The sequence below is a fragment of the Condylostylus longicornis genome, unplaced genomic scaffold (genome assembly GCF_029603195.1).
Source record: "Condylostylus longicornis isolate FDR11 unplaced genomic scaffold, ASM2960319v2 ptg000163l, whole genome shotgun sequence".
In the NCBI taxonomy this organism is placed as follows: Eukaryota; Metazoa; Arthropoda; class Insecta; order Diptera; family Dolichopodidae; genus Condylostylus; species Condylostylus longicornis.
In genome coordinates this window covers 176,310-193,296 of record NW_026578131.1, presented here as the reverse complement: position 1 = coordinate 193,296, position 16,987 = coordinate 176,310, and the positions used below count along the sequence as shown (strand labels likewise).

General features: G+C 27.3%; 1 protein-coding gene across 3 annotated transcripts in view; it reads right to left on the bottom strand.

The window, feature by feature from the left end:
• Window positions 1-16,987, bottom strand: part of LOC129616236 (limbic system-associated membrane protein-like) — a 92,196-nt gene that overhangs the window by 19,193 nt on the left and 56,016 nt on the right. The gene's annotated exons all lie outside the window — the stretch shown is intronic.

Sequence of the window (16,987 nt, the reverse complement as noted above, 5' to 3'; positions counted from 1 at the left end):
TACAGGATTAAACAAATTTTTTTTGTTTTTCCAAGAGGGTTGAAATACTTTAAATGTACAGAAAATTTTAATAACTTATTTTACCTTTTATTTTAAAAACTTTATTCTCAATTATTTTTTTTTACAAAAGAAAGGTTAACTCTATACTTTAAGTTTTTTTTTTAATATTTTTATGCAGTATAGAAGTGAAAAAACAAACAAATTTTACAGAAAAAAAAGCAAAGAATTTTGTAATTCTAAATTTTTATTAAATTATTTTTCCGTGTGTATTGTGATGTAAAAAATTTCTCAGTGAAATATTTAAAGTTATAGTCACTGAAAAAAATTTGGAGAGTGTTTGCAAAAAATTATGAGATTTACCGCCGAGAATCACAAAACTTTAAACTTGCAGACATGAAAAAAGGTTCTAAATAATGAAAAAGTCAGACAAATCTTTTACTGGCTTCTTCATTCCCGGTGGGAGCAAAAGGCTTCATAAATTGAATCACACTCTGGCTTGGTCTAGGCATTTTTAATTTGATTTGTCATGCTTAAGTGTGATTTGTCTTCCCATCATTTTGTGTTGCTACAGGTTCCAATATAATATCTGCCTGGAAATCGTATTATTCGGTCTTCGTAGCATGTGTCCCGACCATGTCCACTTTCTTTCTTTCATAGTCACATTTATAGGCTTCTGGTCCATAATCTCCCATAGCATATTGTTTGTTATTTTTCTTGGTCAGAATATTCCTCATCTTATTTTTAGGCATCTGTTGGCATATGCCTGTGTTTTGTTGACGTATACGCTTTGTCCTCCAAACATAGTTCACAATAGTCCTACAGTGATACCAATTTTATACAGGCATTAAATATTCTAATTTTGGTGTACTTTGCCAAGAAGGTCGATTTCCATACATGCCATTGACGGCAAAAGGGTATATTATGTCTTGCTTTCTTCCTCCATGGCCTTCCACAATATTGTACAGGCAATTAGAATGTGTCAGTCAATTTGACTGTCGCCTAGGTAAAGAGGGGAATTATTCGTTGTCTTCAATCTCAGAGGCATTTAGTTTTGTTAGTGTTGATCTTGTTAATAATTTTTTCCAGTGCTTATATACTAATAGATACAACTGTTTAACAAAACGTATTTTAAATTTTAGAAAAATATTCATTCTTTACGAAATATTTTTGTATGAAAGTTTTCACAATATTATTTTCGACCTGAAAAAGTTTCTAAAACAATTCACGTATGCCAAAAATTCTTTATGAAAAAAAAAATGTCTTAAATTTATTTGGGTAATTTTCTTTGATAAAATTCTTTATACAAGAAAGAGGCTGAAAAAACATGGAAAATTTACCCTATAGAGGAGAAATAAATTTAACATAAACATCAACTTTAAATATATAATGTAATTTGGGTATAAATGTATGTACCTATTTTATCTACATAGTAATTATAATATATACAAAATATATCTACATAAATAGCCATTAATTTTTCAGTATAACGTAAATGAAGAGATTTTTAAAGAAATCGATTTTTAATATCGGTTAGGCGGCTGAATATTTTAACATAATTGTTAATTTTCAACACTAATGAAAAGAGAAAGGAAGAAATAATGAAATTTTGATTACCTAACGTTATTAACTTTATGGGATATTATGGTAAGAATTAAAATTTAAAAGTGGAAAAGAAAAATTATGGTGGTGTAACTGCCATATTATGTACAACAATAAAACGTAATACATTTATAAAATGTTTCCAAAGTAGCAAGGAATTCGTCCATGAACTCTATATTTATCTAGACATTGTCAACTAATACAAATATAATTGATTTGAAAGTTTGAGCAAATATTTCTAAACATGAGCGACATATTACTTTTGCTCAACTCATTACTGCAACTCAAAAATATTGAGGTTAGTTCTCTTTCTCTTTAAAATGAAAAAATATTAGCAAAATGCTTTAGGTTTGAAAAGTCAAATTGCTACGATACTCAGTAGGCATTCACAATACGGAAACGGGTAATTGAGTTTCTCCCACTAATCTGCAAAGAAAACTTTAGGGTAGACATTCGTAACCGATTTTTTATGCAATATTCGTTTGCTATATATCCGTAGGTAATATTTCTGCAATAGTTTTTAATTTTTTTCACAGAATTCTAAACGATAGTTTACTCATTATACTGTCTGATGTTATTTCGGAATAAAATCTGTGTGTGTTCTTCAAAATTAATTTCTCAATATTTTGTATTTGTGTACTAAAAACATGTTAATTTTCCACTTATTATAATGTTTAGTCTTTCTATTTCAAAAAATATAAAGTAAATCAATATCAGAGTAGGTAGTAGGTATTTTTGATTCAAAGGAAGAAAAGTCCTTGTCATATAAAATTATACAAATGTCTGAATAAAATGTTATAGTTAGGCTATAATTTAAAATGAAAGGAAAAGGAAGCATGTAAAATGTAAATATTTCTATACATTAAAATAATAGGAAGTTTTCTAATAAATTTAGAATGTAAACGTATGTGTATGTATAACTATAAAGTTATCTATATGTATAAATCAATTTGGACTAATATACTGTGTACAGTACTTTAATATTACTACTGTGGTGCTTAAAATAATAGTTTAATTTTTTCGAATATTATGTGAAATCAAGCCCAAGAAATTTTGCATTTCGTAGCACAAAAATTTATAAATGTGTATAATATCGAAATTTAGTTGTAGTTTTTCTAATTTTCTAATATTGTAATGTTATCATAATGACATAACTACTTAATTAAACTCGTGTTGTTGCAGTGTGATTTTAGGATCGTTTCTCCTAAAAAACAACCATTTTCTCCTAAAGAGCCATTTTATGTCTGGCTCATTTTCACGCTTTAATTAACTTTTCGAACCAATTAATATCTTTCTCTTAATACCCCATATAATTACACTTACATTTTGTTCATGTTCTTAATTTCCGGTTCCCAATTGTATGACCCCTCGTGATCGCGTGTGACCGCCTAAGCTTTTTCGTAAACCTACAAAAACAGATATCGGACGCATATTGGGTTAACAGTACTGGAGTACGTAAAGGACTACTTGCATGACCAACATCCATGATCAACAACAACGTGACTAACTTGCATGACCGTCGCGGAAACTTTGCAATGAATCTCCGTCAACTGTGCATTGAAATTTCTTAGTATATATTAATTTTTTTGCAATTTTTATTGATCTGGACAAAAATTGTTATCCACTGTTGTTTATGGAATCATTGTTAAAATGAGAATGGTCGCAAAGATTATGTAAATTTTGGATATGTACAAACACAAACGCATAGGTATTTTAGTATATTTGTATAATATGTATGTGTGCATATAGAAGAATATTATGTACGTTTGGGATACCATTAAGTCAAATATTTTTAATAGAATAAATTTTCTTGATATTTCTATTTTAAGTTTATTTTTGCCTTTCCATTTTCCTCTCTTCCATTCTCGTCTCTCTCATACTCTCTCGCTTTATTTCTCTTTTCTTCTTTTCTGCCCTTTAACATAATTTAATACACAACATTATTACTCTGATTTACAAAGTTCATTAAAAGGTCTACAATTTCCTAAAATCCTTATATACATATAATTTTAATCTGAATATTCTAATGACTGTGACCCAGAAAAATAAGTTTTCCACTTAGATGAATTTTGTATAAAAGAAAAAGAAAACTTTTTTTTTTAATATACGGTGCCATATTTATAAATAATAACTTAGCTTCCATACATAATAATAGCATGCCACCGCTATTAAATAAGTCTGGAAAATAATTAATTCTGAGATTTCTAAGTCATTTGTAAATTTAATAAAATATATATTGTGTATTACATGTGTGTGTAGGTGTAGTTATACGGATCCATATTTTAGTTCTTCTAAAAGTGTGCTTCCAAAAGAGCTTCCATATTTTAATTAAATAAAGTTATTAAAATAAATATTAGTTTTTTTTTCACATTTACTTGAATAGATAAGAAAAACCAAATGGCTATTACTACTTCAGAGCATACTCTCAATTTTTTTGGGTAAATGTTAAAATTTTAATAATGAAGAATAATAGAAATTTTTTTCGAATTTTATTTCTTTTAGTTTGCTATCTTTAAAACAAAATTATTTAAGAATATTTGATTTTCTCATCTTAAATTAAAATAGTTTTTCTATAGAATATCAAGAAACTTTATTTATATAAAAAAAATTAAAAAAAATATTGTTCGTTGACGGAGAAAATGATAAATTCAATACAGAATTTTTCATATTCTCCGCTGATTCAAAATTCCTGCAAAATTTACATATATGGTCTGCAACCAGTGTCAATTTATTGACATTATAATTAGATTCATGAAATCGCACTTCTTTGTGCGATTTCGTGAACCTAATTGTATCTATTTCTTAGATAGGCCAAAACGGAAAGCCTGGAATTCCTATTCCCTTAGAGAGCCTTTGCGGGACATATAAGTTATCCACAGAAAAAATACGGTATCACGAACTTTGCGCTTGTTCCATTGTTAGTGAAGAAATTTTCTTTTCCGTTGAATATCTCATGTGTTCACATGAATGGCTATTCGTGAAAAGTGTAGGATTCATCTCCTACATGTATTTGCATATAATACACACTTTAAGGTGTACTACATTTTTATTAAAAATATTAATTTTCGTTCAAAATATTTTAGATATTCTTAATATTTTTAATGAAAAATAATTTATTAAGGTGTAAGCTAGTCCAAATGTACAGAAAAATAAAAAAAAATGATTAAGTAATTATGGTGATTAATTAATAGGCTCCCCTTCTTACCCATAATAATTATAATATTCCTTAATTTGGTCCTTATTTATGGTAATTTATAAATATACTCAAACATCTAAAAGATTTCAAAAATTGAAATTTACCCATCCTCAAAATAAATGTAAGAAAACCAAAAAGAAAAGTGAATATGTGTGTTTCTCTATTTCACTTATAAAAATTTCGATCCGATATTTTCGTTCCCCTTAGTATACTAACGTTATATAATTAACAAAAAATCGATTTTAATATATAGATTTTTGTATTTGTGTAAGTGTACGTATATATAAGTACATATATATAGATTCATTTGGGTTTTTATGTATTGTTGTTGTTAGATCTGAAGTAATTAATTTACAATTTTTTTTTTTTATGGTGAATGAAATCTATTGAGAATCGTACTGTACGTACGAGTATGTATAAAAAAAAATCTATACGTATTACATAGTATTTAGCACCATCTATATTTAAATTATTAAGTATATACAGACACAAACCCAAAACTCCATAATAAGATTTCTAGAGAAGAATAACGAAAAAAAAAGAAAATGGAGACAAATTTTTCAGATAGAATATTGATGATTATGTCATTTTCAGGTTCGATAAATTTTCGATTTCCTATATACATATAAGAACTTTTTTATTACAGTTATATTTACATAAACACTTATATATAGCAGATATAATACACACTTATTACAAATATATGAGAGTATAAATATATACTTATATATCATATTGTATCTAGCTTTAGTAATTAGTGAGTGCTACCCTGAAATGAAAATGAATTTATAAAAAATTAAATGTGAGTAGCTGGACTTTTAGTACACTTAAGAAAATTAGATCAGGTTAGACATAGGATGCACCGCGACCAGAAGAGTGGATCTATTGTAAGGTTTAGATCTCGAAAGAGCAATTTAGGCTATCCTTCTGACAAATGAGAGTATATTGCAGCTCTCGCACCTTTCTTTTTAGGAGATCGTAGCTGCCTTCAGACGCCTTTTTACTGTAGAACAACGCTCTACACTCACTTTCCAAGCCCAAACTTTTCAAAATGAGTCTACAGTGTCTCGTTAGGACACTCGTGATCATTCTTATTTGATTACTTATCGCACTATTTTCCTATACCCCTTTTGGTCGTAATTGGACAGAGTCTCGTTGAAATGCCGTAGCGCAGGATGGACCGTCCATTACTCCAATATTTTTCATTGTAACTGTTTTCTGAGTTCGTCCTTGGATCTGGCCGGACCAATTCTATAAGTTCATTTTGATGCTTTGCTACTGTGCTCTCGTTCTTCCTCTACAAAAGCTTACTATACAAAATAACTTATAAGTATTTTACTTCATTCTTCATCACCATCCCTTTTCCGTGAACATGGATAATATTCGAATTAATTTTTTGGAATTTGAATCTCACCCCATTTATGCAAATTTATGAGATGATAATTGCAGAGTTATCATTACTCTCAAGACATGTTTCTTGTGATTGGTTTTTAACATACTCCAAGGTTTGAATATGTTATGTGATAATTCTTACAATTGGATATAAGACGTAGATCTTAAGTAAAATTTTAGCGAATTATCAATATTTTCTGCAGCTGTTTCAAATAATTTTGGAAAAAAAAAATTAATGAAACAAAAATGTTAAGGTGGAAGTATTTCAGGTTTTGCTCTTCTCTCGTACATTCATTCTCGAAATGCCAAGAGAGAGGTCAAAATTGCAGGAACTATTTTTGAATGAAATATAAAAATATGACACGGTATATAGTTGTAGCCTGAATGTGATAGAGATATCTGTTGAAACACCTCGTACAAATATAGAGTGAAGGTATACATATGTGTGTATGTGTAGCGTAGTTGAATGAAAGGTATCCTAAGAATTTTATATATAATAAATTTTATATACCTTAAGTACAGTTATATATTGTGTATACGCATTATACTATTATTATTTACTTGAAATTTATGCAAAAATATTGAAAAATGCTTTATGTTTTCTAGAAAATAAAATTTATTTAGGAAATTTAATAAATTAAGAAAACAAATAAAAATAGTGACAGCGGTATAGATAGGATTCTAGTGATAAGGATATTTGTTCTTTTTTTTTTCTTACTCCTTTATATTCAAATTATCATTTTAATTTCACACCAATTAAATATTTCCAATTTATTATTATTTTAAATTTATAATATCATTATTATGTTGACTAATTGATTTATTATAAGTACAAAATTGACTAATTATTTTGCCTTAAAAATGATCTTGTGTACGTAAGTCAAAACTGATATTGTACACTTTAAATTAAAATTTTAAGAATATTAAGTAGGTGATTATAATAGTAAGAAACTAATATTTTTTTCAAATAATTATGGAAATTTACTCTAAATGTAGTTAATTACGGTTTTTCAAAAAAGAAAAGGAAGTTGTTATGACAAAATGGAAAGGAAAGTAATAAAAAGGGTTTAAAGAAAAAATTTTTTTAATTTTCTATTTAACATTGCTGCCATTTTGTTTTGTGATAAGTTGATATGCTATCATAAATTTTTATTAATTTGCAATCTTAATGATTTTATTTTGATTAAGGAAAAAAGGTTTTGAGAAAAAGGTGAAAGTATTTCATTAAATCTTTTATAAAACTATTCAGAAAATTTTGTAGAAAAAAATATTTTTAATGATGTGAATACGATATTAGGGTAAAATGGCTAATAAATGAGCTGTTGAAAAATTATTTTAAAATTATGAAGTTTTTATCAGATTTTCCAATTAAATGATTAAAGAATTTTTTTGTTTTAACATGGTTTTAACAAAATTATAATTTTTAATTTATTCAAAGTACATGTTAATATTAGTCAGTGAAAAACTTTGTCATTTCCGTTCCAATTTTGTTTGTTCTATCATAATCTACGATTGGAATCAACAGAACATTTAGATTTTAAGGAGAGCGGTGCTTTTCTCGTTTAAATCTCATTAAAATTTGCAAAGACAAGTAAGATCTAGTGAAACTTATTTGACATATAATTTATTTGAAAGCAATTCCTTGTAATACGGCTAACCTTTTAGTTCACCTCTTAGAGGTCACAGCTGACCTCTTAATTAGCTAAATTTTTAATTTATTTAAATTTACAATCTTTTAATGCTTAGGTTCCAAATTTTGTTTTTTTAATTTATTAAATAACAGAACTGATTTTCTTCTCTATAGAAATCAAATGAGGAGAGAAATAAAAACAGAAATATGTAAGAGAAAATTCCATAAAAATTATAAACAAAATAAAAACTTTACTTATAACCTCAATAAACCCAATTCCTTTTCATTTTTTTTTTTTTTGTATCTCAAGGGCACGAAAGAATTGAGAAAAGTTGCATTTTCAAAGTTTTTCATTTCATTATTGGGAAACTGAAATTACATTTTGAAATTTTTTTTTTATTTTAATTTTATTGTGTTTTTCCCTTATTTTCTCTCATTTAATTCCAGTTCATTATAATTGTATATAGTTAAGTACTATTTAAGTTTATTGGGTCCTTGAATTTATAACGAAATTCTGTAAAATTTCAGTTATTTAATAATTTTATAAAATTATTAATGTTATAATGGAGTTTGCAGAAGGATTAAAATATTAATAAAGTTTTAAATTTATAACAGGAACTTGCTACTCTTAGCTGACGGGTAAATGAAGCTTGCCTTGTGTGTGGTATTGAAGAAATCGTAATGGTGATGCGAAATATCATACAAATAATGGACATATGTACGATCTTATTGAAATGTTTCTCTTTTAATTACATAATAATTTAATATTGTGAGTTGCGGTCTTGTAATATGAGAAATTTAAAAAGTCACAAATGAATATTGAAAAAGTCCAAAGTTATTAGTAATTATTGGACGATGAAAACTAAATGTTATGCAAATACTATAATGAACATTAAAGAAGTTGAAGAATGCTAACAAAAATTTCAAGTTTCTTCAATTTTGTATTCCGAAAAATGAAAATTGTTCCAATTGAATTAAAATTTTGCTTAAAATAAAAATGTAAATTAATTAAATTTTCTATAGTTTAAAAAATTTTATTTTTCTAAACTCAATTTTATACACAAAAATTGACTTATGCAGGCGAATAATTACTCTTCTATTCTTGGAAAACTGTTCTTCTATACGAATAATTACTCTTCTACTGATAGTGTTATTGTTAGTTTTGCAACATTCTTAAACCTTAAAGCTAAAAATGTTAATTAAAATAAATAACTTTTCATTCTATATTATTTAAAAAGAATTTTTTTATATCCTTGAAAATTCAATGAGATCATGTTAATTTAAAATGAAGAAAGGAAAAATATTTTCATTTTGAAAAACGCAATAAAAATTTTAATTTTGAATTTAATTTAAAAAAAAAATGACTTGCTAAATTTTATTTTTGTTAATTTTAATATTGAACTATTAAATAAATTTAAAAAAATTTATTTTCTAATTTGAAGTTAAAAATTGATCGGTGGGGACTGAAACCAATCATATTTATGCGGTAGTACACAGAGGCCACATCTTCATTTATGTGTGAATAATGTTGAGAGCTTGTGTGGTGACCTGTGATAGAGGAGGCTTATAACCGTATCAAGATGGATAGGGTTCAGAGAGCTGCGTGTATTGGTATTACTGACGCGTTAAGTTCGACGCTCGCAGATGTTTTGGCGGAACTGCATGTCTCTTACTAGAAAATATTGATAATTCGCTAAAATTTTACTTAACTAGTGGGGAACTGTCACGTCAGATTCATGAAGGCTGAGTGCCGGAACCTGAGGTGTTGCGGTTACGGCAGTATTCTTTGATCATTTCCTACCAGAACCGCCGATTTGATCACGGACTACTTTATTTCAAGACTGAGCTTCGATCAGAATTTTTGTGTTGAACTTCAATCTAGTAGCCAGTGGGATTGGCCTAGCTAATTTATGTAACTTTGAGGCGGCTCTATTTTCCGACGGCTCTAAGGGTGAATTAGTGCTCCTGGTTCTCGTGGAAACATTACCAGCCTGACAGCGGTTGCAGACAAAATTTTAACATGCATTTAGTATTTTTGTGTATAAAATAAAATTATTTCAGTAATATGTTTGCACAGTGTTAGTAGATTTTCTTAATCACCGGGAACTTCCGCTAATATGTGATAATAAGTTGTAGCAAAAATATTTTTGGAGATATTTGGAAAAATCTTTTGAAAAACTTTAAACATACGTTATTTATGCACTGAGAATTCTGTCATCTTTTAGATGTGTATGTGCTCATAAACACTGAATTTCTTTCACATATTTTCTTTGAATTGAACTTTATAAAAAAAGAAAATATAAATTTAAATAAATCTTGCTAAGTTGTTAAAATATCTGATGACCTTAGAAGAGCAAATAAAATGAAAAAAAATTAATGCAAATTCAGAGAATTTTTCATTTTTTACTTTTAATGATAAAATTTTTGAACTTTAAAGTATTTTTTAGTTTTAAATCAAAGAAACCAAAGAAACGGTTGCTTCCAATAATTTTCTTTTCTTTTTAAGGATAAAATAAAACTTTTCCAGTTTTTGTGTTTTTTTTTTTTGGCTCATTCCAATTTCTTAAATTTCAATATCTTTGAATTTAAATCACACCTGCGCTTCTATATGAATTTTTTCTTTTTTTCATAGAATTTTCCATTTTTATTTTAGGCTACCAATGTGCTGCTTTAAATGGGCCAGAATTATAAATTTATCATGAAAAAATATTTCGGGTGCCTAAATATGTATAGCGAGTACCTAGCAGAATATGTGTAGGTAAGTATACCAGAGTCATAAGTACATAAGAACAAAGAAAACTTACATAAATTTTTACCGACCTTATTGTGTAAACAATAGGTAGGTTATGTGATGGCAACAAATTTTGCATATCGAGTTTTCGGTGGGAACGTACTTCTCCATAGTAGGGAAGTGTAAATAAACTATTTTTAGCAACCTGTCGGTCTGTCGGTCTGTCGGTCTGTGTATGCACGCGTGTATCTCAAGTTCGGCTGAACCGATTTTGATGAAATTTTATATGTAAGTTTGTTTCCACCATGGCACGGATCGATCAACTTTTGGTATATATCAGGCCTCGGGAACTGCACTTTTTAGCGGGCCTGTTTTACATTTTTCACCATTTTGAAGAAAGTATTCAACCGATTTACTTGAAATTTCATATATAAGCTTTGCTCGATCATACGCAAAAATTCCTAACTTTTGGAAGAAATCAGGCATCAGCAACTGGGCGTTTACTACGGGCCAAATATACATTTTTGTGTATATAAAGAGAAATAATTGACCGATTTCATTGAAATTTAATATTTGAATTCCTCGTATTAAAATAATGAACATGTGAATTTTTTGGAAAGATCAGGGCTCGAAAACTGATTTGCGGGCCGATTTTACATTTTTCACCATATCTACGGAACGAATTGATGGAATTTCTTGAAATTTGATATTTGAGTTCTGGTTGTTACCGAAACTAACTGGCGAGCATTTCAGGGAATTCGGGTAGCACAAAGCAAAACTCTACTAAGAGCCAAATTTACATTTTTCTAAGTATGTTAACTATAAGCTTACTAATGTCCTAAAAATTGGAAAGAAGTATTTAACAGACATTTTTATAATATTCTGTAACACTTTCATTTAACTAGACAATACACAATGCGGTCGGTTATGTGCTGACCACATCAGATTTTTTTTTATGTATTATTTTGGATTTGGGCCAACCAATATTTTTGGAAAGAAAATTGCATAAACCTATCTTATATTTTGAACATACTGAAACGTATTTGAAATGCAAAATTTAATAATGTTGGTTATACGAAGGTTTAAAAGCACTTCCAGAATGTTGGTTAGAGCATTGTAGAAAAAATACAGTGTGGTTCGATTTGAATTTGTGAAATTTAATTGGAGGAATTCACCGAATTCAGTATTTTAAATGGTTAATGTTAAATTTTTTAGCAGATTGTCTGGTAATGTTACCCTCGAATTACAATAATAAATTTGTACTCAAATTCTATAGATTTCTAAAAATTTTAAAGATTTATTTTTAACAGTTACTTGAACCTCAAACTTAATTTAGTGTGTAGTAGAAATTACTAGTCTTGTGCAGCTATTGAGTTGATCTATTGACATGTGAAGAATGTTATTTTAATTTAACCTGGAATGCAATTGTACACAATTTGCTCTAGTAAGAAATGTGGTCAAAATTTGTTAAAATTTTAGGATGAAAATTTTTTAGATAATTTGTATTGTACACTGTAACCACTCAATTCTATAATGCATTCAAGTACTTACTGCTACTATGTTATGTACATACATATACAATGTATTTATGTAAGTAGTTACAGTAAAAATTATTGACGAAATTAAAGAGGCAGCTGTTACATTCAATTAAAGTTATAAGAGAAGATCTCTTATAGGATGCCATTTTTTTGTTTTTTTTTTTTTTTGCTTCTTAAGAGGTTTTTGGCAAAATTCCAAGAAATTGTTTTTTTTCTTCTTTTTATTGCTTTTAAATTTGGTTAAGGAAATTATTTAAGTAAAAACATTTACGAAAAATTTCTTTTCTGTTTGTTTTGAATATTTTAGCATTTTCTTTTTAATTTTAAGATTTACAATAAATTTTATAAGATTTTTAAGTAAATTATGCGTCCTTGAAATGGGATGTTTATTAATGAGATCCTTGAAAATAAATATTTTATATTCTCCTCTTAATATTCTTGTTTTCATTTTTTTTTAAATTTATTAGAAAATATTAAAGAAAAAAAAAAACTTAAAACCAAGAAAACAAGATAAAAAATAAGAAAATTATCATTATGTTTTTTTATTATTATTATTATTATACTTTTAGTTTTACATAAGTAAAACAAATTTTCAGATATTTCTGATTTCAACTGAATAAAATGATAAAGAATAATAAGAATCTTTATGCAAATTTTATCAAAACTAAAGAGGCTACTTAACAAAGAAAAAATATACAAAAATTTATAAATATGCAAATTTTATAGTGTGTCCTATATATAAGGAATGATCAAGGTCATTAAGAGTGCAAAGAAGTCTCATTAATATTTTTCAAAACCAAAGCCATTTATGATCTGCGGAGGCATAAATTTAACTGACTTACGAGTATATTTTAAATTCACGCAAATACGATATCCAGCCACAGATATACTGGCGAAATATTAGCATCCAAATGCAGGGAAATATTTAAATACTCATCCAAACTTCTAAAACCTCCGTACATTGTATCGATTATTCTCAATTCTCATTCGATTTATAGTACTAAAAAGTCTAGCTGATTTCTAACTCAAAAGTATTTTACTGCGAATAATCACGTAATTTCTTAGATCAACTCGATGGTGTTTGACTTGCAGCAATACCCTGTATAGCGAGTCTAATAAATTAAAATTTAAAAAATTGAGTCTTTTATTTTATTTATATTATTAGAAGCGAAAAGAATTTGTTTTTATATGTTCATTATTCTATAGTTTCCAGAAATAATTAGTAAATTATTCTCAAATAAAGTGCTCAAAAAAAGTAAAAAGAAAAAGTGAACAGCACAAAAATTTAATTTAAACTTAAATTTGAGTGAAATTTATTTAATTTTTTTATTAGTTACAAAAGCTTTAGGTATTCGGTCTATATTTTGGGTGGAAACAATACTAGGAAGGGAAGGGGGGAGGGGTCGCGGAAGGACATGGCAACAATCTTAAATTTTTCTCATATGTCACTAAAAAAAACTGTTTTATAAAGTTTTAGAGTAACTCTAAGCTTGCACGTGTACATGTATGCCAGGGTCTGTAATTGGTTAATAAGTAATCAGCTTTTTAATATTCTAATTGATCCCATCAGCTTTTAAGGCTACTAACAGGAACAAATTTTAAGAATTACTTGAATACATATCCATACATAACTTTTATAATATATATACATAAGTGTGTATTGTATTTAAATTTAGAATTACCGGTTGACATAAAGGATCATGGTCGATTCTTTGAAAAGAAGATTTATTTGAGTATTTTGTGTAATTTGTATCTTTAGAATGGTTCTCTCATAAAACGATTATATTCGGAAGTCCGCTTGCAAACAGTATTTGACATAATGGAAAATAGAATAAATTCAAAATTTTAAGAAAAATATTGTAATTTCTTCGTAAAGGATCGGCTTAATTCTCTTATAATGAATGGGAAAATAAGAATTTTTTTCCTGAAATAATATACAAATTAAATTACAAATTAAATTTTTACACTAATTGGATGGAAAAATATTAAATTTTTATTCAATCCTCTATTGTGTATACACGGTATGAAATTCATTTCAGATTCTAATTTGTTTTGCATGTTATTAATAAAAATATAGATAGGTTTTCCACATATCCATTGTGTATATGCAATATTCGTAGTTAATTACATGTGTGTATATGCTAAACTATTGCATAACATGTAGGAGCCCTCTACATATAAACCTTAATTTTTTTCTGTTGTATTTTTTTCTCATTTTCATTTGAAATCAAACTTATTAATGATTTCATTTGCATTTATGGTATAAAATGAGTGTCTGAGTAAAATGAAAAATTTTTCCTATACACACATTTCTACATATAGGGATAATACGATGCGCACATAATGATTTTACATAACACTGTCATAAGTATAGATAACGCAATATACACAAAATTTGTAATAAAAGCGTGCACCGGATGATTTCGATACAAAAAAATTTTTGCCCGTTAATGAATTTGTAATAACAAAATTTATTTTCCAACGAGATTTATTATTATTTCTATATAAGTATTATAGACATGTGTATGTAATTTATTTATCAATAAATATGGAATCATTGCATAGAATGTGCAATTTTACATAAAAATAAAAGCATGACAAGTAATCTATCATGATTAATTTTGATATGCAGACGATGCAATCGTATATATTGTAATTCAATGCACATTACATGAATCCCATTGATATAAGCTATACTACAAGAATTATATTATATTTTTTTTTAGTTGAATGTTCTAAAATGTGCGCATTGTATGTGCACCTTACTGCTGAATCATACAAAAATGAATGAAATTATTTTCAATAATAATTTTTGATTTTATCTTCATTTGATTTAAAATAAAGTTGGAAGTAATTGGAAGTGTTTTTAATAACATCTTCTTTGTATGGGTCACAAAGACTCCGTAGGTTTATAAAATAAACATTTATTTATTTTACAAAACTTTGAAATGCATATAAATTTTTTCTATAACAGCCCTGTTTTTTTTACATAAAAAACATATAGGAATAAATAACGAAAACAATAATGTTCTTGAATAGAAATGTTTTCACTGGTGTTAGTCCGTCAACCGCTTGAGCGTTGCTAAAGAGACGAGCAATTTGCAGAATTTATGTAATTAGTTTTATAGAACTTTGACAATTAGTAACGTGTTATGTAATTAGCTTTATAGAACTACATACTGTAAGCACTAGAAGGTAAATAGGTATTTATGTGTATTTTTTATAAAAACTTGCATAAAACTTGAATGACATCTGACATCTTGATATTTCCGTTCTTTTTTTCCTCTATTTCATCTTCTTTATATTACCAACCTATTTACTAAGTAAGACAAAAGTAACAACATAGATCGAAATTTTTTTTGTTCCCTTATTCCACCAAGGACCTGCCAATTAACTTTATAGAGTCAAGCCTCAGTTTTTCAGATCATTGAGTTAACTAGCCGGTGACCAGCCTGCCGAGGATCGACATTTTACACTTACCAACTTTCAAGTAATTTAAAATATAATCAATTGGGTGCTTCCTGCTACATTACCCGCGATGTGCAATTCAGGCTTTACATTGTGGAGAATTAGAAAACAATACAGTGACTGCTTCCTCTTGGAAATAGTTGCATAATTAATAATGGCGAAATTGCTATTGCATAGGTAATTAAGTGCTTTTTTTTTTGCAATACTTTAAATATTTGTTTTTAGCACAAAACCAAATGTGCTACTTTAGAAACCATATGCCAGGAAACTGTCTTAAATCAAAAAGTAATGTAATTATTCTAAAGTAACCAATCAATTTTAAATATTTGGGGATGATAAAATGTTAAGGTAGATCTTTTATTTATGCTTAATTCACAATATTTTGATAAATTGCATTTTTTTGCCATATTTTCGATTGAGAGCACTATTACAGCTAAATTTTTATAATTAATCAACCCTATTTTGAAAAACATCATTTGAATTTAGAAAACTTATGCAATTATATTCAAATAGGTTGAAAGGGGGTTAGGGGGAGGAGAGGGTGCTGGAAGAACTCATAACCAATAATAATGGAATTTCTCTTTTATTTGTATAATTTAACTGTAATTTTTGAAAAGATTGGTCTAATGTTGTTTAACATATGTACATGTGTACATATTTACAAATATCTATCTTTATACATAGATATATATAAAATATAATTTATGATAAATTAAGCAGAATATCAGCAAATTTTGAAATTTGTATTTCTAGTTTTTCATTGACCCAATTATTATTTTTGTTTTCCTTTGTTTTTTTTTTTATTGGAATATTACAAGATTAATTTTACAAGACTAATATTATTTTGTTTTTAGGCATATATGTATGACGTATGTATTTGCATAATATGTACATATGTACTGGATTATTAATACAAATATTGCATAACAACATTTTATGATGTTTTATTATTTTACATGTTCTTGTGGGAACATGGTAAAAATTTTAATAATGCATATATAATGTGTTGGTGTATGTATGTATAATTGTGCATATTGCAATTTCTAATTTTAAAAAACATGAATTATCAATAAATTTATGCAATTTATTATTTTGTATAATACAATCGAGTCACATAGCCAAGCGATTCTCATATTTTTATTGTACTGCTTTCATAATAGTAAAGAAAATATTGCAATATTAACACTAAACATATCATAACGGGTCAAATGACCCATTTTGAACTTTTGCATTGAAAATGCACGTATAATTTTATTGCGTTTGAACATTTGACTTCATGACTTTTTCTAAGTACTTTAATGTACAGTTATAACAATTTTTTTTTGTTTGTTTTGTTTTGTTTATTCTGAGTAATTCTTGTTGTATACCGATATCTACCACAACGGGTCATTTGACCCGCTATGGTAGAAATAGATATATATTAAGTCTTGGTA